Raw genomic sequence first — 24,922 nt, 5'->3', positions numbered from 1 at the left:
TTTAATCAAATCACAGCTGCTACCATGTATATAACCTGTTATGTGGCCCTGTAGTTAGGTCAATGTTTCTAACTTATTACATTAAAATATCAATGTGGCAGAGTGTATTTCTGAACTCCAGATTTTCTAAACACTTCTAAGAGGCTATTAGAGTGATATAGAACAAAACTGTATCTCAGAAACTGAGGCTTTAGGGAAGAAAACTAATGGGTTATTTTGGGACTTTTTCCAGGGATTATAGAGATGAACAGAGGAAATGTTAGAATGTCAGGACATATATAACAGGTGAGGGAGGCAGAAGTGGCAGGAGGGCCAACATATGAATATTTAAAGAGAAGTCTGGGAGGAAGAAAAAAAATCCCCAAAACCCAAACAACAAAATGAAACCAAACCTAAGTCAAAGGATAAAAGGGTTTCATACAATATAGTATCAAAAAAGTAAAAGGAACACATTAAATGCACCAACTGGTGGCAAGTTACATCCATAGTCTATTGTAATAGGTCCTTCCAGCATCAATCATGTACGTTTCTTCTCATCTGTTATCTCAACATTATTTACAAATTTGATAACTAACAAGAGTCTCTCACAGGAGGGCAGACAGGCTTCAATCATTGGTTTCGGGATCTGTCTGTGCCATGTAGGCATCCAACTCGGCATCCAGGTGTCCTTTTGTTTTCGACATGTACGCATCCAGTTGGTTGTCCAGCTGCTCCTTGGTCAGTACAGGGCGAGCAAGGGCACCTCTCCCTCGTCCACGGCCTCTGCCTCTGCCTCCACAGCCCCCTCTTCCCCGACCTATCATACCCCGACCTCTACCACCGATTCCGCCACGACCCATAGCTCCACACCGTAGGCTCCCTCTCCCAAGACCTCCAGGACCTCAAACACTACTTCTTAAGCCCATTCGGGGGGCTACGGCTCGTCCACCTCGGAGCAGGTTTTGACCTCGGAGCGACATCCCGCCCCTCAGTAGGGTTCTCGTGGCATGTCCCCCACGTAGTCTTCCTCTGGGCAAGCCTCTCTGGACTATGGGTAGGCCTCGTCCTCCGACTGCTCCCCTGGCCAGGGCCCCTATGGGTCGGCCTAACCGTGCCTGGATGTTACTCTTACCCAAGTGCTGCTTTAAGCTCTTCTGCTTAATTTTTAATGCTGCCCGGACAGAGGGTCTATTCTCCATCTGCTGGGCCAGTCTTCTGTTTCTGGCACTGACTAGACGAGAGCTACATATTTTTAACAGTTCCCTCTTCCAGGAACTCTGATGGGAAATTGACCTCCTCCATTCTCTTTTGCGGGACTCCACCTTGTTACAGATCTTATTTTAAATCAGTTTCCAGAGCTGAAAGAAGCTTCAGGCGCTGCATTAGAGTTAAGAAAAGTTAGTCTGGAATGTGAATCTGAACTGCCACAAATCAAAAAACTGACAACCCAAGTTTCTACTTCCCATTCCATACCCTGTTGCCACAGCCTTCCTGTTATTTCCTTCTCAATAACTAACCAAATTGGTTAATTCATAAGGATAATATGAAACTAACATCAGCTGAATCTCTGTTGCTGATAGATCAACATTTAAACAGATGAGTTTATGACTGCTTAATTCTGATTTCTGAATTAAGGAAATAAATGTTCTGTCTCTGCACACATGTAAATTTGGGCTTCTGGTGTGATCAAAACACATAGAAGATCCTGTAGTTGATGTCCACTTGTTTTTCATTGGTTACACTCCTGAAGAAACTCAAGGTGAAAGCCTGAGTCAGTCTATCTACAATCTTGGACACTTATGCTCAGAGAAATGCTCTCAGATCAGCACTTAGAGACATTGTCTCTCATGATAAACAAGTCATGCAAAGGACTGTCACCAATTACCTTGCTTGCGATTGCCTCAACTCAACACTTCTTTTGTACTATCTTCATTATCACTGTAACCTCCCGATATTTTCTGAAAACAGTAAAGTAATTTGGAAACATTTGACAGTATCACAGCTTTGTAGAGCAGTACAGTGTTGAATTTGGGGAGGATTACAGTATAGTATCAATATTTGTTAACCAACTGATAAGCTAACAAGTGGTGTTTGTGGTCCTATTTTGAGTAAAGCATATTATAAGGAAAGTTATAATTTTTATGGTTGGTGTTATCTCCCTGTAGAGATGAAGAAATAAGTATTTATATATTAATTTATGTTTAGTTCAACTTAACATTAGTTTAAAGTAATCACAACAGTGGGTATAAAGAGAAAATAATAGTACTTTGAACAACATATAATTTTATTTTGCTATCATGAAAAAAAGTTACAGATAAACATAGGTTTGTTGTACTATCATTCTATTTTTCTATAGATTCTGTATACATGATTCCCACTCTTTGAGTCAAGTGATCTGCACAAACTTTAGCTGTTGCTTCCACATTTCAGTAAACATGAACAAGAAAGTCACAAAGAAGGGCATAACCCCTTGTATTAGTGTGCTAGAACTGCCATAACAAAGTACCACCGACTGATTGGCTTAAACACAGAAATTTATTTTCTTATGATAGTGGAGGTAAGAAATTAAAAATTAGAGTGTTGGTAGTATTGATTTCATCCTGAGGTCTCTCTCCTTGGCTTGTAGATGGTTGCCTTCTTCCTTTGTCTTCATATGGATTTTCCTCCATGAGCATCTGTGTCTCCATCTCCTTGGTTTTTTTTTTTTTTTTATGACACCAGTTATATCAGATTAGAGCCCAGCCTAGAAATCTCATTTTGTCTTATTTATTCCTCTATACATCTTATTTCCAAATATGCATACTTTCTGAGATACCTGCAGTAAAGACTTCAACATATAAATTAGTGAGGCAGGTATTCAATTCAGGCTATAATACCTCCCTTTACAGATATTTCTCTATAGCTGCACATACTAAAGATTCTTGTATTCTGTTAACTAGAACTTAGATGTATGACTACGCACATGAGTTCTTATGACTAGTTACACATTCAGACTTCCATTACTGAGAAAGACATTATAAACAGTTGTTAGGAATTTACACGCATTGTGAAAAAAATGGAATAAGAACTAATGACATGATTACCAAACCACAAAAAGCTTACATGGTTATATGCTTAAGAGTTATTTGGTTACAACAAAAGAAAACTAATTTATCTGAAAGGGGGGTCATGAGAGAAAATGAAATGAGCACAATACAACAATCAAAGGAAAAATGAAATATTCTGGCATCAGAGAGATATATTGGAGCAAGTTCAGAATCCCGGTAGACATAATTAATGAAAGCATCTAGGGTACCACAAATGGAGTGGAATTGATCCCTCAATTTATAATATATTTTCATCCTTGAAAATTCAAATTCAAATTTTGAGGTTAAGAATTCATCCATTTATTTCTAATGGATGTGGACATTAAGAGTAGCAATATGACCGAGTGCAGTAGTGGATTAGGAAGGAGAAGGTGGATACTTAGAAGAAAATCAATGTGCTAAAGATGATCTTAAAAGAGGGAAGTGAATTGGATGCTGACTGAGAAATAAAACAAACAAAGTCTATCTAGAACCAGAGATTCCAAATTCTACATCCCTTAATAATATGAAAATAATCTGAATACTAATTCCAAGTGTACAAAATAACATAAGAATAAAAATAAAGATGTGATAAAAAAAAAGGAGCTTTAACTCCATGCCTGCAATTAATTAATGAGAATCGAATGCAATAAAATGATTATATTACATGTATTTGGAAATAACCTATGTTATTTAGATAAATTGTAAATGCCTATGCATTCATCAAATATCCAAAGTTAAAACATTGTTAGAAAATAATGCATATAATAGTGTTTTCTTGAGGCAAAGGTAGTATTCCAAAAAAGAGACACAAACTGCATAAAAGAAAAATACATGGACTTGACAGTATAAAAATTGCAAAAGTCTGTACAGTTAACAAATCTTGCACTCTGCTCTCATTAGAACCTTTTATGACAACTCTGTGCTCTTGAAGAAGAGAATAAAAAACTAGCAGAAAAAAAGTCACATGGAATTTCAGTCAGCCTATGTTTTATCATATGGCAAATTCTAAAAATCATATTTCTAAAGATCTTCACTATTGATCTTCAACTTGTATTTGGTACCAGTGTCAAGTCAAGTAAAAGGCTGCCTGTTCTGCTATTAGCACCATCTGTTAGGGAGAGTGCAAGCAAGCCATTCAGCTTCTTGGGTACCACCTTTTTCATAACAGTTTTTCCTCTTTAGTTGGTCATAATCAACAGAAAATAGAGATTAGTCACACTGTACAATGTATGTTATTTTCAGTAAAGCAAATTAATTACAAGTCAATGGTAAAACTGAAACATTTTCTATATAACTTTTTTTTGTAAAGTGAAGACTCTTTAGAATATAACTAATGTTTAATTGTGACACTGTCTTTGATCCCAATAAAAATAATCTAAAGCAAGGTTTATCCTGCCCCTTAATAATTCTGATGGCATCTGGTACTGATGTTGGCCTAATTCCATGATCTGATTTTAAACTTTTTAATTAAAATGTTCAAATTATAATCTCTATGTCATCATATACACTTACATATACCCATATGTATGTAAATAGGTATGTGTATAGTTATGAGGTGGTACATATACACATAAGGATATATGTATACATATAGGCATGCACATACATGCATGCATATTTTGACATGCTTGTAAACATGTTATGTGTAAGTATACTTATACATGGGTAGATATGTATATACAAAGCATATACACACAGGCATGTGTGTATATATATATACATATGCATGTATGTGTAAATATGAAATTTACATATATTTAACATAATAAATAAATACATAATTTTATACTTTAATACAAAAACATATAAATTTCTGTGGAAAAGTTGGCCTAATGTTTTTTAATACCTACTTTTTCTACTTTTTTTCTTAAGAAATATTTTCCCATCTTTAAATACTTAAATATCTTTGATTCAGCATCTGATTTTGAGAGAACATTATGTGCTTTTGATTCACAGGCCTGCTCCACATTGATCTTCTGCAATGGTTTTCTGAGACTCTCATTCTCAAGAAAGCAAAGAAATAGATGAGATAATGCAGCTCTATTTATTTACCAGGATTGTGTTTCATTGATTGACATCTGAACTCAGAGGAAATATGGTTTCATTTTCCACTAACTGGGTGAATCAAATTTAACTGTCATCTAAATTCTCCCAAGTCAAATAACCATTTTATTATTCCAAAATGAGTATAATGGTTTCCATTATTCTCATCACAAAGCCTGAAGCTTAGTTTCTTGCTGCAATTTATCATGATTTATATGTAATTGAGAAGAAGCCAAGTAATGTACTATATCATTTTTGCTGTTAATTAGTAGATATTCTAGAAACCTTTGTCAAAATTAAAATCTTTTTTTAGAATTTAATTTTTTTCTTTCTGAAATGGTGGTATGGTTTTTCTTTTCTTTGAAAATAATTAGAATCTTTGCCATTCTAACCAATGTGAGGTGGTATCACATCGTGGTTTTAATTTGCGTCTCTCTGATGGCTAGTGATGTTGAGCATTTTTTCATGTGCCTATAGGCCCTCTGTATGTCCTCCTTGGAGAAGTATCTGTCCAGGTCCTTTGCCCATTTTTTAATTGGATTGCTTGTCTTCCTGGCGTTGAGTTGTATGAATTCTCTATATATTTTGGAGATCAAACCCTTGTCTGAGGTATCATTCACAAGTATGTTTTACCATATAGTTGGTTCCCTTTTCATTTTGATGGTTTTCTTTAACCATGAAGTTTTAAAATTGATGTTGGCGCATTTGTTTATTCTTTTCTTTATTTCCTTGTCCTAAGAGATATATTGACAAAAATATTGCTATGTGAGATATCTGAAATTTTACTGCTTGTGTTTTCCTCTAAGACTTTTATGGTGTCATGGCTTACATTTAAGTCTTTTATCCATCTTCAGCTTATTCTGGTGTAGGGTGTAAGGTGGTGGTCTAGTTTCATTTTTTTCTGCATATATGTGTCCAGATTTCCCAACACCATTTAAAAAGCAGGTTATATTTATTCCCTTTTATCCTCCTCTTTTTATCAAATATTAATTGATCATATTTGATCATACTGCCCTGGCTGGTTTAGCTCAGTGGATTGAGCGTCGGCCTGCGAGCTAAGTGTCGCTGGTTCGATCTTCCAGTCAGGGCACATCAGAGAAGGAAAACTCTGACTCCAAAAAACCTCCGCTGCCTTGCGGCATACCTCTTCAGGGGAAAGGCTAAGGGAGTAAACCCCGACAGAAAATCCGGAGCCGGAGTCCCTAAGGCGGTTTGACGTTGTAGTCAACACCGGCAACTCCTGCGGTGCACCTGAACCCAAGCTGTATCGACTCCGTCTTTCCCTTGGACCCTTCAGCTGCGAAGAGAGGGGGGGTCTGCTGCATGGGCAACAGCAGACCCTCCATATTACCCTGCCCAGGCTCTGTAGCTTCAGCGTCATCACAAGATGTCGATTCAACACGGGAGGAGACAGATACCATGTCACTCCCGAGTCGGACTGCACAGCCATTCTCGGCGGTGCAGATAGACTCTTAAGAAGCTACACCATCGTCTCTCGAGACGGACGGCTGCCGACGACGACGAATTGATCATAGAGATGTGGTTTTATTTCTGGGCTCTTTATTCTGTTCCAATGACCTATGTGTTTGTTCTTATGACAGTACCAGATTGTTTTGATTACAATGATCTGTAATAAGGTTTGATATCAGTAACAAATCAACAAACAATGAATGCTGATGAGGATATGGAAAAAAGGGAACCCTAGTCATTGTTGGTGGGAATGCAGATTGGTGCAGCCAATGCAAAAAAACAGTATGGAGTTTCCTCAAAAAACTAAAAATGGAACTGCCTTTTGATCCAGCAATTCCATTGTTGCGATTATACCCTAAGAATCCTGAAACACCAATTCAAAAGAACCTATGCATCCCTATGTTCATAATAGTGTTATTTAGCATAGCCAAGTACTGGAAATAACCTAAGTGTCCAACAGTAGATGAGTGGGTCAAAAAACTGGTACTTTTGCATAATGGAATATTACACATCAGAAAGAAAGAAGGCACTCCTATCTTTCATGGCAGCTTGGATGGAATTAGGGAATATTATACTAAGTAAAACAAGCCAGGTGGAAAAAGACACATACCATATAATCTCACCTATAAGAAGAATCTAACAAGCCCTGGCTGCTGTGGCTCAGTGGATTGAGCATCGGCCTGCGAGCCAAGTGTCACTGGTTCGATTCCCAGTCAGGGCACATGACTAGGTTGCACATCAGTTCCCCAGTTGGGGGCATGAGTGAGAGGCACCCACACAGTGATGTTTCTCTCCCTCTTTTTCTTCTTTCTCCCTCTCTAAAAACAAGCAAACAAACAAACAAATAAATAATTTAAAAAATGTTTGTGTAAAGGGATCAGGGTTATTTAAAAAAAAAAAAAGAAGAAGAATCTAATGAACAAAACACACAAACAAATCAAAATAGAACCAGGTGCATGTAAACAAAGAACAGGCTGACAGTGACCAGAGGAGTGTGGAGAGGGAGTTAAGGGTGGAAAGACAGGGAAGAGACTAGTCAAGGAGCATGTATGAATTACTTATATACATGGCCAACAGAGTGGGGGTTTACTGTGGAAGTGGTTATTGAGTGGGCCAGTGGAAAGCAATGGGGCAAACATTAGGACAATTATAATAGAACAACAATAAAATATTCAATAAAAAAGAAAATAACTGCAAACTTCCGGCCAAGATGGAGGCTTAGACGAACACGCCAGGTCTCCCTCTACAACTAGAGAGGAATACAACTACTTCAAAACAAAGGATAACTAGAAATTCCAGAAAATAAAACTACATGGAAGCCCAACATATGAAGTTATAAACCAGCGGTGCCATTTGGGCAGGTAAGAGTTAAAGAGGGCAGTGCTGTTTGCGATCGCACCTGAGACCGTGGCGGGGCGGCGAGGAATCCCGGCTGCGGTCAAGCCCCTGGCGGTGCGCGACCCCGGCGCTGGGGAGAGCGGCCGCTGCATCGCCTTGAACAGTGAGGCCCAGGGGGGCGGGAGGACGGATCCCGGTCTCCTAGCTGAATAACTGTGTGAATCCATCTTGGACCCCCGCCCCCAAAGAAAGCACCACAGGGCTGCGAAATAGGTTGCGGACAGGCGCCGGTCGCTGAATTGTGACGCGTACACAGGCACTGCCCCCTACAGCCGGCCCAAGAAAACAAAACGCATCTGTCAAAATGAGGCAGACAACTATAGAAATCCCGGTGGCACAGCTCACCAGGCAACAGATAGAGAACCTGACAGATGAACAGATAAGAAACCTGTCAGAGGCTCAGTTCTGGGCCATTGTTATCAGGTGGCTTACAGAATTCACAAAAGAGCAGGAAAAAGATAAGAAAGAAGCGAAAAACATTCATAACGAAAGGAACAAAACCACATACGAGACAGATGGTGAGGAAAAAAAATCCAGAGTTCATTTCAACAAACTGGAATATGGAGAAGGAACAAGCAGTCAACCAATGCAGGGAGAGGAAATGGGAAGCAATGATGAGAGGATCAGAAACCTCTGGGACAGCTATAAAAGGCCCAACATAAGAATCATTGGTTTGCCAGAGAGCGAGGAAGATGAACTAGAACTTGAAAAATTGAGTGAAAATATAATAAAGGAGAACTTCCCAGACTTGGGGAAGGGAATAGACTTGCAGGTCCAGGAAGCAAGGAGAGTTCCCAAGAGACTGGACCCAGGGAGAACCACTCCAAGACACATTATAATTGAAATGTCAAAAATTAAAGATAAAGAGAGAATCTTAAAAGCAGCAAGAGAGAAGAAAAGAATTATGTACAAAGGGGTCCCAATTAGACTATCAGCTGACTTCTCAAGGGAGACCCTACAGGCAAGAAGGGACTGGCAAGAAATATTCAAAGTAATGAAAATCCAAAACCTACAACCACGAATACTCTATCCAGCGAAATTGTCATTCAGAATAGAAGGACAGAGAAAGTGTTTCCAGGACAAAATAAAACTGAAAGAGTTCATTAGATCCAAACCACTGTTATATGAGATGTTAAAGGGACTGGTTTAAAAAAAAAACAGAAGCTAGGGAGATGAAACAAAGGCAAACTAAACAGGCAACGAGAGTGGAAAAGGAACTGTGGGTTCGGGAAGCATATTGGGGGGAGGTCAACAGGGAGGGGGAGTGGGGAGAGGGAGGGAGATGATATAGGAATTGGGGATCATGGTAGGAAGGAATGGAATAGACGGAGAGAGGTTGGGAGGAACTGTATGCACAACTAATGGACATGATCTAAAAGGGGGGGACAACTGGAGGGAGGGGGGCCACCGGGTGGAGGGGAGCAGAGGGAAGGGAAATTGGCACAAATGTAATATTTTAATCAATAAAACACATTAAATCTGGAAAAAAAAGAAGAAAATAACTGGAATCCTTAGTCTAAGTACTAGCATAGTAGTTGAAAATGGTACTATAGAAATAGTAACTTCTCTCCAGAGACAATCTTTTTCAGAAGATTTATACAAGTGAGTTGCCAGCCAATGCCTGGCCGAAGAAACTTAAATTGTTTTTTATCATAATTGGACCATAAAAGGGAACACAAAAATCCCAACTAAACACTTCAGATATTAATAATGATTGATTTGAACTGTCACATGCAACTTGCCAAATTCCATATAAAATTAAGCATATATCTAATGCACATATGTCAGTATAAGGTTTTACTTTCAATAACATTAAGGAAAACAATTAAGGGTTAATGTAAAATGAGAGAATTCCACTAAAACGTTATATAAAAAAGGATTCTATTGATCTTTTTTTCTTTTTGTCATAGACCTCAATATCGGAGACAGAAGTTACATAGCATGTGTGGTAGGATGTACTGCATTTTAGGATATCCTTCTCTTTAGACAAGTCACTTCACATTCCCTGGCTGACTCATTAAAAGATTTTCTTTTGTCAAAGGGAAAGGAGATAATTCCTAACCAGACAACAGCTTTGTTCACAGCATGCTCAACATATGTTTAATAAAATCAAATGGATTAAAAAACTCTAGAACACCTATTTCAAACTACAAAGACATACATTTAATTGCTCTAAAAGCTGCTACTTAAAGAGTGTGCAATAGATCAGAAGCATGGGAATTACTTAGATTATATATCACACCCCTATCCTCACATATTTTTTCAAAATCATCATTTAAACAAAATAACACATTGATGCATGTGCATTGTAGTCTGAGAAACCCTGCTTAACAATATCTCTTCCAAACACTTATCCAGACTCAAGACCTTTAGTTACTGGGTAATACCTCGATTACCATGCTTAAATGTTGGAGAACCCCAATTATTATGAAGATCTTCCTTATGTTAAGGCAAAAATATGGTTCTCTGTTCCTTGTATCCAATTTAGTTCAAATTGTTCTAAGGACAATCATTTGTTCTTTCCCCTTACTTTTTTCTTCTCTAATTCATTTAGTCAGCTCTTGCATTACAAAGTAGTTATTTTCCCAGCCATGTTGGTTGCTCTATATAAATTCTACCTTGATGATTTGGAATCAAGCTGTGATCTCTCAATAGGAAATGTCGTCCTCCAGTGATCAAGGCAGAGTTCAGCAAAAGTGCTGCTTTCTACATTCCGCTGTCTTGCTCTATTAACGCAGCCTGAGATTTTGTTGACCTTATTCTAAAGAGTGAGGACATTACATTAACCATAAATTCATTACATTAACCTATGAGTCTATGGCAGTGCCAGGCCATGTATCTATTTTCTACCCATTTTTAAATCCAATCTACTTCAAATTGATATTTTGGACCCCAAAGGGAACTCTAAAGAAGCTGACCATGCATTTCTAGGTGCAATGTTCTGAATTCTTTTCTGTAGCAATTTTTCCCATAAATGTACCATGTTAGATGTACATCATCTCAAGTTGAATCATAATTTTTCCATGTTATGAGTTTGCCACTCCTTTGATTTAAAGCCTTTTAATAAAGGGTGCAATTTTCTGCTCTCATTTTCTGTAATTATCTAAGATGTTAAGGTTGTAATTTAGTTTTCTCATGCCAATGTCTACATCCCTATATCTACCTACCTATCTATCTATCATCTATCTATCTGACTATCCCCATCATCATGATTACCTACAAGGGCTTTTGTTTGCTGGTCAGAATAAATATGTTTCTATTAATAATATAATTTTATTTCATTTAATTAACTAATTTTAATTGAGAACTAAAGCCATTATTATGGTATAATGGCCTAAAAGGTGTCACATGAAATGACTCCATTTGCTTTAACTTTATCTCCTATTATTTTTTCTCATATACTCCTTCATTTCCTTACTCCAAGTCATCTTTTAACAAATGCCTGTCATAGTTACTCTGGCACTTATTGATTCTATTTTCTTATGCATTAACTTTCCATTGCTTTTAACATTACACCAATACTAAAGTTTACGTATTTATTTATTTATAACCCCACCACCCCCACCACCACGTGCATGCCTTCGAAGGCATGCTTTTCTTTTTTTTTTGTTTACAATTTTATTACCAGAACCTAGAATGAAGTATGGCACTTCGTAAGCACTCAGAATTATATACCAGATGAATAAGTGGATATTTTTTTTCTCCCCTAACCTCTTCTGAGCTTCAGTTTTCTCATTCATGGATCAAGGGAAAATAGAACTTTACTTTGTAGGGTGGCTATGAGAATTCAAACAGAGTTCCTAGCCCCTAGTAGATCCTAATTGCTGCTATTCTTATGGTTTCATCTCTCTGCCAATGAAATAAACATTTTATAGTTCAGAACCACCGGTATTAAAAAACTGTTAAGATTAATAGATAAGCCTGTGATCTTTTTTCTTCTTTCTTTTTAATTGTACTATTGCCAATAGTTATAAAACTATTTTTGAACTATTCTAATGTATATACATAATTTCTGCTCAAATTATCTTTCTGGCTGCTTTTGCTGCAAGTTCATATGTTAATTTTCCTCTTGGTTCATAAACTAATTATATAAAAGTAATGAGAAGCAATGCCCAGCTCTGTCCTGGAGGTGTGATGAACCTTGGAAGGGTCTGCAGACATAAAGGCAAGAGCTTTTGATAATATTTCTGCTCATTAGCTTTCCCTGTATTCCCAGTGATTTTCCTTTGGACACTTTGTCAAGAACTGAGAGGGTGAAAGCTGCTATATCTCTATGTAAATGTAAATCTAGAAAGTATTGGTAGGGAAAAAAAGCAAACTTTTCTCAGGTACCTTCTATCCAAATTTAATTTGTGTATCATGCAGAATTAATGGCCATGTGCACAGTTTTGTTTTGTTTTGATTTTTTCTGTACTAATTACAGACTAAAATAACAGCTGGAAACAATGAACTTCATCAGAAATAGCTAAAGGTAAACCCTTCTAGAATGTTTAATGCTTATTGTTTTAATAATACAGCTGACATTATTCCCCAAGGTATCTTGGGCTAATAATAGAAATCTGGTCTCTCTTGGAAATGATTATTTAGTTAAGACAAATAAAATGGAGAAGCATTTGAGGATAAAAATATGCTTTTTCACAGACGGGAATTAAATCTGTAGATTTATCTCTACCACGAATTCATATGCCATGTTTAATGATATGTCATGTTTTAGAAGGAACAAGTCTGACCTTGGTTTCTTCTCTTATCACATTTTATATATATAAATTGGTTAATATATTCAGAATATTCAGGATTTTGCACTGTATTTAGAACATTTTGATCCTTATCAGCCACTTTTTATTCACATACCATAAACCCAAAATAACAAATTATTCAGACTTTAATAGCTCTTTAATTTTTGTGTCTTTGGTGAAAATAATGTGGTATGTGTACATCTGTGTGTGGGGCAGTGTTGGTTTTAATAATAATTGGTGAAACATGAATCTGCGTATGTTTCTTACTTTTTACTGTCTTACTGGAAACAACCAGTCATCTAGTAAGACTTTGAAGTCAGAAACTTATGTTTTTTAATTATGCCAAAATTTCTGAAGTGGTTCTTACATTTAGCAGAAAGAATTATTAATGTTTTGGGAAAATTAATGACTAATATATGCTATTATTTTTTACTTTATTTTTTTACTTTGAATTCTGTCTGTATTTAATTTTCAGCCAAATATCATCAAAGAACTGTGATTTCTGACATTCCTCTGTTCACAAGAGTGAACTTTCTTCTGCATTTCCTTCATAATAAATATGTATGTTTCATGTATTGTTGAGTTTCTAAAGGAAATTCTTCATTAAAGAGACTCCAACTTTCCTGAAAGTGAGCCGGTCCAGGTACATGGTCTCTCTTGTTCACATGAGGATACTTTAGGTCCAGCTTGAGCCCATAAATCGCTCCAAATTCTTCAATGTTTGATATTTAAAGACAGGAAGTTCTATCTATTTGCCTATGCCTGAGTTCCCTCATCATTAGGGTTCTTTCTAAAATACAATATATAAAATAAAAACTAGACAAAACGCATACACATTCTATTTAATTATATAATTCATAAGTAGAGCTTGAAAGTAATTTATTGCTGCTAAAGAACAGGCATTGCTGGAGGAGAGTATAAAATTCATGAAGAGTTTTCTCTCCCTTATATTTTTGTTCTGATGCTAAGTGGAAGTTTGGTGAAATGTATTTAACATTTTAGAAACGTTTTCCTTGAGGATTGGTGACCATTTCTGCATATTTCCAGGCCTTTATTACTTCTGTTTAGCCCTGAGAAGTAGAATTGTGATACTACTACTAAACGTTGAAGACCAATGGGATATACTATGGGTTGTAATGAATTCATTAAAGGATGTCATTGAAAGTGAACAGTGCTCCTCCACATTTCAGTTTGCTCTGAAATTGAACTTAAGGGAACTGCAAGTTAGTTATCGCCATGTATCCTCTTCACCCAGGCTCCAGTAAAGCTGTGCACATAATGTTTGCTTAGAATACATCACTTTATTCAGTCTATGGCCATAGCACCCTGAATGTGCCTGATCTCCTCTGATCTCAGAAGCTAAGCAGGGTTGGACCTGGTTACTACCTGGGTGAGAGAAACTATCACTTTATTTGATTGTATTTGAAATTTATTTCTAGAGAATTTATTGTTAAGTCTCCTTGGATGAAAAAATATGTTAACATATAAGTCTTATTGATATTATATCCACCTCATGTGCCAGTATGGCTTAGAGAATAATGTTTTTCTTAAGCTGCAAATGAAAATGAGAAGATTCAGTTTTGTAATGAGAAGACTTAAATTTGAACCTTTGTTCTGTCATATACCAATGTTAGACCTTTCAAAGTCACTTTCCTGAGCTATATTCTCATTATTAAAATAGAGAGATACTTCTCATTAATAGGATTACTATAAATATTAAATAATGTAATAATAATAACACTTGGACATAAATAAGAAGCATGTTTAAACCTCACAGCAACACTATGTAGTGAATATTGCTCTTATCTCCAATTTATAGTGAGGAAATTGAAAGATTATTTAAATTGCCCCAAATCACACACTGGTTATTGATAGAACTGGGTTTGAATTCAAGCAGTCTGGTTATGGATTCTGTGTTCTCTTTTCCTATGTTATGAAAAATACCTGGCATAGAGTTCACAACCATTAATTATTTGATGCTTTCTTTTTCACTGACTCTGCACACATACCAAACAAGAGATCAGTTTTAGAATATATTTAAAATTTTTCTACACAAATTTTAACAGTCTATAATTTTTTTCACTTATTGGATATTGATCATATTCAACTATGGTATAAATTGCCTTCTTTAGTATCTTTTATCAAATTCTTATCTCACCTTTGACAAAAGACCCCTCCATTGACTTTAAAAATTTTCTCCCTTGTATTATAATGCTTTAAGGATTTGTAATTTTAATTTAGATCTTTTTTTAATTTAAATGATTTTTCTCTTTTGTTCTATGATAATACATTCTCCCAGTTATACTCCCTTCTCTCTGACTGGTTATTTTCAGTCTTTTTTTGATAATTTCTCCTCTTCTGAGACTAGCCCTCTAAATATTAAAATTCTCTCTACTGCATGAAACCTGTACTCCTCTACATATTCATTTATATTATAACAAGAAATCTGAGATTGATCCTGATAAAAACATATGAAAGTTAAGATTAGGACTACAGAATTGACAGCTATAATATAGATAAAGGGACTCATTATTAATGCTGTGTTCTTCATGGGTCATAAGCATTCTTGATTATGGTATCCTCCATTCTCAATGCTGCCTGTGCATTCACCTGGCTACTGTTCCATTCTTTTGTTTCTGAAATTTACTTTTTTTATTGTTCCCACTGCAGGGGTATCCATTCTTTTAGTTACCTAGTTCAAACTTTCAAGACAGTAAATTCTTTTTAATGACATATGACACTCTCTATGACCCGGTGGGTACATCCATCTTTAACCTCGTTTTGAGTCATGCACTATCATATCCACTGTGCCCTTTTATATACTTACTTTATATTAAAAGCCCCAAACTTATACTACCTTAGGACCTTTGCATCTGTTGTTCCTTCTACCTGGAATCACCTTCCACTCTGATTTTGCATGGCTGACACTTTCTCATCCAAAAAGACACCATTCTGACCACTTGATATTGTAAACATCTCCTAAGTTATTTTATATTCCTCTATTTTATTTATAGCTATTAGAATTATTTAAATATCTTACTCGTTCATTTATTTGAGTTTCTTCTTAAGATATATTTTCTCACACCACCACATAAATTCAAAATATATGGAAAGAAAGACAGAGCTTGTTCTTCTATAATGGTAACTTTAGTATCTCCTATAATGTCTAACAAAGTCATTTAAAGTTCCACATGAATTTAGAACCACTTCAATAAGATATTAAACTAGAGATACCTTCAAATTGCCCAGATAAACATATTAATGAGACTGAAAATATTACTTGCTTTTAGAATCCTTCCATTTAATATAAGCAGCAGTGATCTGGGAAGTTATAGAGATACCCTTCCCATAGCCTCCCCCAGAGAAGGTATACTACATTACCAGTCAAAATAAGGCTCTCTCACAGGATTGCAAGGAAAGCTCTCCAAGGACTCACACACAGGAGATTGTGGTGTGGTGGGATGGTTTTTTTGTTTGAAAGGATACCCCTCTTTCCAATGTTCTATCTGTGTCCTTCCTGCTTTGGAAAAGTCCAACTGTGTCCTCAGCAAGTGTCCACTGTTTCTGCTTCATGTTAAAGCTTAGTCCTTTTGGATCTCACACCAGCTTCTGTAGGCACTGGCAGCAGCTAGATCCACATGGACACATACTCCCAGAATTGTAAACATTTTCTATTCCTATATCTTCAAGTGCATTAAAATATTGTAATTTCTCATTTGTTGCCATTATAGTTCATGTATATTTTTTTAAAAACTCAGATATTGTGTTATTTGTCTCCAGAAATTTAATGGAATTTGTAAAATACCTTCCTTGCCTCTTTTCATCAAACTCATGCTTTCTTCTACTCTCTTGAACATATTGATAATAATAACACTAACTTTTAATATTATTGCCTATTTGTTCTGCCATCTGTTATGTCTCTGGTTCTATTGATTTATATCTTATTCATGCATTATCTTGTCTCAATATTTTGCATGTTTTATAATTTTTTATTATATGCTATACAAACTGTTTTGATTGTATATCACATTTAAATTTTACATTTTAGTGTAAATTTTACCTTTTATTCTTGATATAGTTAAATTACATGTACATGTTAGAGTTAACATCAATACAACGATGTAAACATAGCATATATTACCAAAGGTGAGACAAAAAGGAAAGACTTTTATTGATTAGGAGAATTTATTATAATCCATTCAATAAATGTAAGGACTCACAAACTTAGCTGGAGGAAAATTTTGGAGATGTATGAGAGAGCTGGCAAAAGAAAAATTGTCAAGGGCTAAACTGTCTGGAACACTTAACAGAGAAATCTATAATAATTAATTTTATATATACTATTATTAACTGTTGTGCTACATATGACTTAATATTTACAAAAAATCTCTATTATAGCATTATCTAAAAACCTCAATAAAATATACAAACCACACATTCTTTGATGTAATGATATTTGGGGTCATTAAGCAAATACACATTTGAGTTGGTATCAGTCAGAGACAATAATATATCCACTGGTGTCAAGTTAGAATAATTTCCAAAATAAAAAGTAAGAGGCAATTGAACATAAAGTTGACCATTTTTGTGAGTAGTTCTCAAGAAATTTGTAGTAAAGAAAATGGTTATCCTCAATGGCTTGAAAACATGCAGGCATGGACACAGGATACATTACTATCACAGTTTTAAAGATTAAGAGAATATCTTTGAGAAGACATTGCATAAATTATGATGATGTGTACATATACTTTTATAAAATGATTTTAGGGAATCAGAAGATATGGTTTCTATTTTTGTTTTTGTTTCTGATACCAGCTCACCACATGGTTTAGAGAAATCAATTAATATCAAAATATATAAAGGTAGTATGTCTAACTTTCTTTCTTACTCTAAAATGGCAGAACTATAAACACCACAAGATTGTTACCAACTATGGCACAGGAGAACACAGAAAGATAAATTATTATTAACTCTTCTTTTATCATTAAATTATAAATTTTGTTTACAGGTCTGCCATGAGTTTTCATGAAGCCAGTTTTTAGAAAAGCATTAACACTAGAGTTAGGTATTGAAACTTTTTTTTAACTTACATTTTTATTGTATTTTCCATTACCATTTATCCCCCTCATACACTCTTCCACCTCCACCTAACCTGCTCCTTCCCACAATCACCACACTGTTGTCCATGTTCAGGAGTCTTTTTTCTTTTTTCTCAATTACTTCACCCCCTAAACACCCCCCAGAGCTGTCAATCTACTCTTTATAAGTCTGTCTCTAATTTACTTGTTATTAATACTTAAGTTTTTAAAAGTAATTCAAGTTAAATACAATTGTGATCAATTACTGAGCACCTATTAAGTACATATTAATTTTGTTTTATTGATTTTAATATAATATAGAGCAGTCTTTGTTAACACATTGTACATGAACAAAAATTAGCTGTGCAAAAGCTTATGATCAAAGACAATAACAGGGCAGTGTATATGCCAAAGAAAGGATTGAACATAGAAGGTTAACTTCATCCATATATTGCAGGGAAAACAAACAAAACTAAAAGACTAGTATTGCCCAAAGTGTAATTTAGTACTCCCTCAGCTCTGTGAGGCCAAGGGGAACTTCTGTTCCCAAGAGTTCTTTTCACATATCATGTGGCAGCATTTAATTCCCTAGGCACAGCTTGAAATAAGCAACAGCAACTCTTCAGAGAATTGCCGCATATTTGGCTAAATTCTTAAGTGCAATGCTATTTAAACTTTCAGCAGTCCTGGGAATATTTCCGACTGTTTCTCCATATTTCTACTTGTTTTAAATCAATACTCCATTAGGCACAATGGTTTTGTAGAACTCAACCATGAAATTTTATGACTATGTTTTCCATCCTCTTGTATCATTAAAAGGGTCTCTGCACAATTTACTAAAAAAATTTGGACAGGTTCTTCTGACTATAGTGAATTAAACCAATATTTCTAGATATTGTCTGATATTTGCTTTAATAAAAAGCAATTTTCACTATGACTATAGATCATCAGGATATCTTAGGGGTTTAGTTGAATTTGTTCAAAGAGATGCTCTTGGCAGAATTATATAAGTTTTCACAGAGTCAGTTTTCCTGGATGACATGTAGAAAGCCAGATAAAATATTATTAAAATCAGCTACATGAGAGATTTATGAAAATTATTCTTAGTTTTATGAAAAGTAATTTATTGGGTTTTAACTGATTCAGAGACGTTTGGAGATAGCTAATATTTTGATTTCAAAATAAAATTTTCAACTTACTAAAAGTTACAAATTATCAAAGAAATGGCAATGTCACACACAATGTTTCTCTATTGAAAATGTAAACTAAACCAGCCTTCCCAATGAAACGTATGGGACAATATACAAACATCATAGGCATTAGGGCTTAAAAAATGGAAACTAAACAAAATGTTCAGAAGATAATTGTGAGTTTTTATCTCTAAAATCTATGCCCCTATGGTTACTGCATTTGAGAATTAATTGTATTGCTGAAGCTTTCCTTAACTCTAGGTTAAATAAAGGCTATGCATACACTTAATAATTATATTATATACCAAGTCTGTCTGGAAAAATCCAGCCCTTGTTAACATAATGAGAATGGTTTGCACAACATTGATGTAACTCGGCAGCCAAGGAGAGTGGACTGGAAGCTCATGATGCCTTCACTGTACTAGTCAGTGGGGGTGGTAGATGCTATTGAAAGGGAAGAGATTTCAGACCATTAGTGAGATTCAAGAAGTATGACAAGCCAGCTGATGGAAACTAGGAGAACTGTGTGAGGTCCCAAGGTGGCTACTTTGAAGAGGACTGAGGCATCATTGTCCTATGTATGATAGTTCTTATATCTTATATCTTCTTCAATAAATGTCTCTATTTTTCACATTACATGGCTGGGTACTTTCCAGATGGACCTCATCGTACTTTTTATTTCATCTTGTGCGTGCATATGATATATACATAAAATTTTCTCATTATTATCATAATTGTAATTCATTTGCTGTTGAATATATTAATAATTATAGAGCACAGTGAGATTATTACTGTCATTTTAATTCTCACAATAGATCTATGAACTATTATATGTAAACTCATTTCCCTATTTTATAGACAAGACCATACAGCCTGAAAGAGGTTAATTTAACCAAAGTCACACAGCTTGTGTATTCTAGAAACAGGTTACAAATTTAAATGTGTCTGGTTCTATAATCTGAGTATTATTTTATCAGAAGCTGAAAGTCCTTGGCCCCTAGTGGTTAATTATATGATGAACTTAATTTATATTAGGTCATTGAGTTTCATAATGGATTGTGTTTGCAACAATTTTACTGCTTTTATTGTATTTTTGGACAAAAGTGTTTTAGAGATCTAATGGTACAAATTTCAAATATTTAAGTGTTACCCTGACTAATTTCAGTATGACTCATATAAAACTAATTTTTGCATGTGAACATGAAATAAAGTTTATAGATCACTGAGAACCTCAGTTTGAAAATACCTAAAAGAATCATAATAACTAATTGCATATGTTTTGGGAATGTTTAAAGGATACAATGTGTATAAATTTTCTAGTACAATTATTCATAGTCTGTTGTGTTCAATAAATACTATTTCCCTTTACAATTTCTCTTGTTGTTAATGTAAGTAAAGAAATTTCCATGTAAACCTAGCCTAGAAATATTTAACCACACAGAGTGATTTTTGGACCTTATTAATCAAGTTGATTTTGTCCATCATTAATTTATAATAAATAAATGTTTTGCTGGGTAGTGTTATGTCAACTTATTATGCTGGAGACTACATTTTCTTTGATTATTTTCCATGTTTATTTCCAGATTATAACTGGCAAAACACAACTAGTGTTCGGTAGGGAAGGCAGAAGAGAAATTGCAATTATCACAAATGGAAGGTTATTACAGTCAGAAACAGTAACAATCTCAGTGATTCTCATCTCATTTTTTTCACACTGTATACAGATCCTCTCGATTTCTGAAACAATAGTGAAATTATTTTTTCTTTCAAAACAAAATTTTTTCTGAAAAAATTTTTTGAGGGATCAGATAGTAGCTTTAGTGACATTTATTAATACCCACTATATCTCAACATTTTTCTGCTTAATGCTGTTATAGTTACAGAGACCTACTTGAACTAGTTAAATAAAAGTAGAAATCTATTGGACAGACACAGAGATATCTTTTGGAGCCTGAGTGGAGTTGGATTTACTTAGTACTAATATCTCAAGCTGAAAGGTGGTTAGGGAACTGCCGCTGCTGTCTCTTTTCTTCTACTCTGCATTTCTCAGTGAGATACCTTTTTAATGCAGTGTTTCATGACAGATAGACTTCTGTTTCCCTGTATTTAAAACACTTGGTTTACATCTCCTCAGCTTTAGTTAAAAGATATTTCTGCATCTCTGATTCAGATTTCTTAAAGGCTTGTCCATCTGTAAAACAGCTCTCCAGTGGAACCAAGGAGAGAATAATAGCTACCAAGTAATTTCCCCAAGGTAGAAACTGAGAGAACGGTCAGCATGTCTTATAGAGAAATTCCAGGATGTCTTTCATAGCATTGTGCTGAGTGGCTTAAGTATTAACCTAGGCAATATTGTTAATAACGTTGCTGATTAAGCCTGTTGGAAAGCTAAAAAAATTAATGATGACAATTATCTTTAATTTAAACCCTGTCTGCTGTAACTTTGAGTTTGATCAAACCCTTAGAACCACAATAAAACAAATACGGAGACATAGAGAATATGTGGAGAAAGAATTTTTTAAATATGAGCAAATATAAATTCTGCACTCAGATATTGAATTTGCTCTGAGAGAGAGAGAGAGAGAGAGAGAAGTATGAGACAGAGAAGTGGGGAGAGATAAAAAGAGGCAAGACAGTTTGCAGGTATAAACTTTCTAGAAAATGAGCCATTCATTAAATAGCTACACTTGATAGGGATCATTCAACACTTATTTGTAAAGCTAATATTCATGCTTTTAAATTATTACTTTGTAATGGTGGTGAACATTTTAAGAAATGTAATACAAAATTTATTACCAAGGTAGAAAAATATTAAATTTCAATTCCAAGGAAGAAAAAATATTATCTATGTTCTACAAGGAAAATGGTTTGTATTTTTTAATACATTATTTTGATGAAATTGTGTATTAATAAACAGCTTCATATAGAACTGGTATGTAGGGCTGGAGGTTATGGTAAGTATGTGTTCTTTTGAAGTACTGCATTCCTGTTCATTAGGGAACCCAGTTGGCTATAGTGCATTCATAAAATATAACCCGAATGGCTCAACAAAGGATTGAGATGATTTGATATTTAAATGATTTGCTTTAGGGTAAAATGCAATTCATCATGTCTAAGTGACTTCAATAATAACATAAATCACTCTTTTTCATATTTCAACCCTAATCCCCCTACTCTGATTTGTATATTGTATAACATGAAATGTCAGGTGAAGTTTTAGATGTGACAAAGGGAGAAGTGGGGAGGGATGAAAAAAGACAATTAGTCTTTAAATTAGTTCAAGGATGCCATGCATGTGAGTTAGCAAGGAATTCACACTACTTTTAATAGTAATATATGGGCAAAAATGAGAACTAAGACATCTGTAGGTAGAGGCTGGGATCTGGTTACTTACTATTCAGGAAGGCTTCAGAAATCCTGCAACACAAAGAGGTAGAGGTAGAATTTCAACAAGATAAAAAAAAAAAAAAAAAAAAGTTTAGAGTGACAAATTCTTCCTGGTTTGCTTTGAGACTTTCAAAGTGAAAACAATTTTCTGGCAAATTGGGGTTATTATTATCTTAGAACAGAGAAATGGAGAAAAAGTTAATATGTAAAGATTCGTATACGACAACTGCTGAAGTCCTAAATCCTTTTGAGTTGAAACATTGGTAAGCTCACTTTCTATTCTTATGCAATACGTCTCCATCCCTTATATTTAGGAGCTTAAAATCTAGATGAGGAACACAGTCCCCCGCCTATTCCATCCCCAACTTCCAAAGTATGCACACAGAAAACCAAAACCTTTTTATAAATATCTCTTTTATCTTTTTATAGGTCCCTGAACTGTGTATTTGCTTTGGGAAAATATGTATACATGCACATGTGATAACTATACAATTATAATTATATTTTATGATTTATGTAACAATAAAAATGCTTCTTCCCAAAGATGGTGGCTGGGTAGGTAGCGATGTTGTCTGCTTGCTCCCATTGCAGAAGGACTTGGTGTGCAAACACGGAGAGGAGTGAGTGAGTGAGGATTTCAGACAGCGTGAACAGGGAAGGGAGTGTGGGAGCAGCGTGAAGGAGGGCGGCAAGTTCAGCCGCACTCTCCAGGCTCAGTCGCTGGGCCTCCCAGACCCGTGCCTCTGCTGCACCACGCTGGAAAGGGGCAGCTGCTGACCAGCTCATTAGCCAGGATCTGCTTGGAGGATTCCCCCTGCCAAGGGCACACTGACCAGCAAAGTCCTGGAGGGAGTTAGCGAGAAGGACTGGTTGAAATGGCCGGAGGCATGGGAAGACCGTGAACAGCCAGGACTGTGAGAAACTGTATGAACTGAGTCTAGGTGGGGACTCACTTGGCTGGCAACCCTGGGCTGGCAACTCTGCGCTCCGGGTGCTTGAACCAGGGATCCACCAAACAAAGAGATGTAACTGAGCCAGGGAGAGGGACCTGTAAGGGAAAGCTGCGGTGGAACTGCAGACTCGGTAAGGACCCCAGGTGGACAGGTGTCACACACAGGCATACAGGCAGGGACTCGAGCTGGTGCTGCAGCTTGGAGGCAACACAGAGACTGTTTTGAAGGAACAGAAACAGACCTTGAGGCAGGGCAGGGACTACAGGCATGCGCGAGCTGGCCCACCAGCAGAACAGCATTGCTAGACAAGCCAGAGGAGGAGTGAGGGTGCCGCACGACCAGGGAGGAGGGGACTCAACTAAGTGCGGCTCACAGCAGAGCAGTGGCAGGCCCATGGGTCAGAGACCAGCAACCCCAGAATCAAGCTGGATCGCCTCATAGCCAGCCATCCAGAAAAGATTTGAAATCCATGAATTTTAACCAAGTGCGGATCCAAAAAAAGAAGAGGTACCCAAAGGTTGTACTGGGAAAAACTCTTTCTTTAATCTGTTTCCTACCTTCTTTCACTCCTATTCTTCCTTTTTAATTTTTGTTTGTTTCTTTGTTTGTCTGTTTTGTGTATCCTCCCTCTCACACTAAACGTATAACATACAACTGCTATATAAACTTAGTACTATACACTTCCACTTTCTCACTTCATTCTTCATTCTTCCCTCCCTTTTTCAACATACAATGTAAATATTACTTACTGTCTCACATAGCCTTGACCCTACTTGCTACTATTATTATTCTATTATCTCCCCTCTCAAAAATCATCTTTCTTTCATTTAAAACAACTCCTATCTGTTTCTCCTATAATATAATAGCCCTAACCTCTCTACATTTATATTAATACTGGCTCATTTGCTGTTGATAGTGGGATTGTGGGTGGGTGGTATTTTGGAGGGTGTGGGTTTCTTGCCTGGGTTGTGTGTTTATATTTTAACAGCATTTTCACAAAAGAACTCAAGACAAGGTGGGAAGAGTGACCCTCAATCAACTAGCCAGAGGGAAATATCCACAAAAAAATAACTGAAATACAACCAGACATCTTAAACACATGGTATAAAGGACATCCCAAGAACATCAGGCTCAGGAGATCAAAGAGACTCCACCACTTAATCCCTCAGGTCTCCTACACAGAATCTCATACCATGAAGGCAGAAAATCAAAGCAGACAAATCTAAGAAACAAAAACAAACAAGAAGCATCCAACTTGGGGAGACACAGAAACAACCTCCCAATGAAAGAAAAAGAGGAATCCCCAAAAAGAGAGATAGATGGAATAGACATAAGCCAACTATCAGACATGGAATTCAAAAGAACGGTTATAAGGAAGCTCAATTAACTTGATAAACTCAAAGAAAACTACAACGAACTCCAGGGGAATTACAAGGAACCCAGGGAAACTACAGACAGTTGCAGGGAAGCTACAAGGAACTTACAGGGAACTACACCAGCATAAAAAAGACATAGAAACTATCAATAATAACCAGAAAGAAATGAATAATACAATTTCTGAACTGAAGAACACTGTAGACTCAATCAAAAGCAGGCTAAACGAAGCAGAGGATCAGATCA

At 35.9% G+C, this 24,922-nt stretch overlaps 1 pseudogene; it reads right to left on the bottom strand.

The window, feature by feature from the left end:
• Positions 1-471: 471 nt before the first annotated feature.
• The window catches only part of LOC150018056 (chromatin target of PRMT1 protein pseudogene), a 48,985-nt pseudogene continuing 24,534 nt past the window's right edge, over positions 472-24,922 (bottom strand).

Source organism: Furipterus horrens, unplaced genomic scaffold, assembly GCF_987537825.1.
Source record: "Furipterus horrens unplaced genomic scaffold, mFurHor1.1.pri manual_scaffold_2, whole genome shotgun sequence".
NCBI lineage: Eukaryota > Metazoa > Chordata > Mammalia > Chiroptera > Furipteridae > Furipterus > Furipterus horrens.
This window is presented reverse-complemented; position numbering and strand designations above follow the sequence as displayed.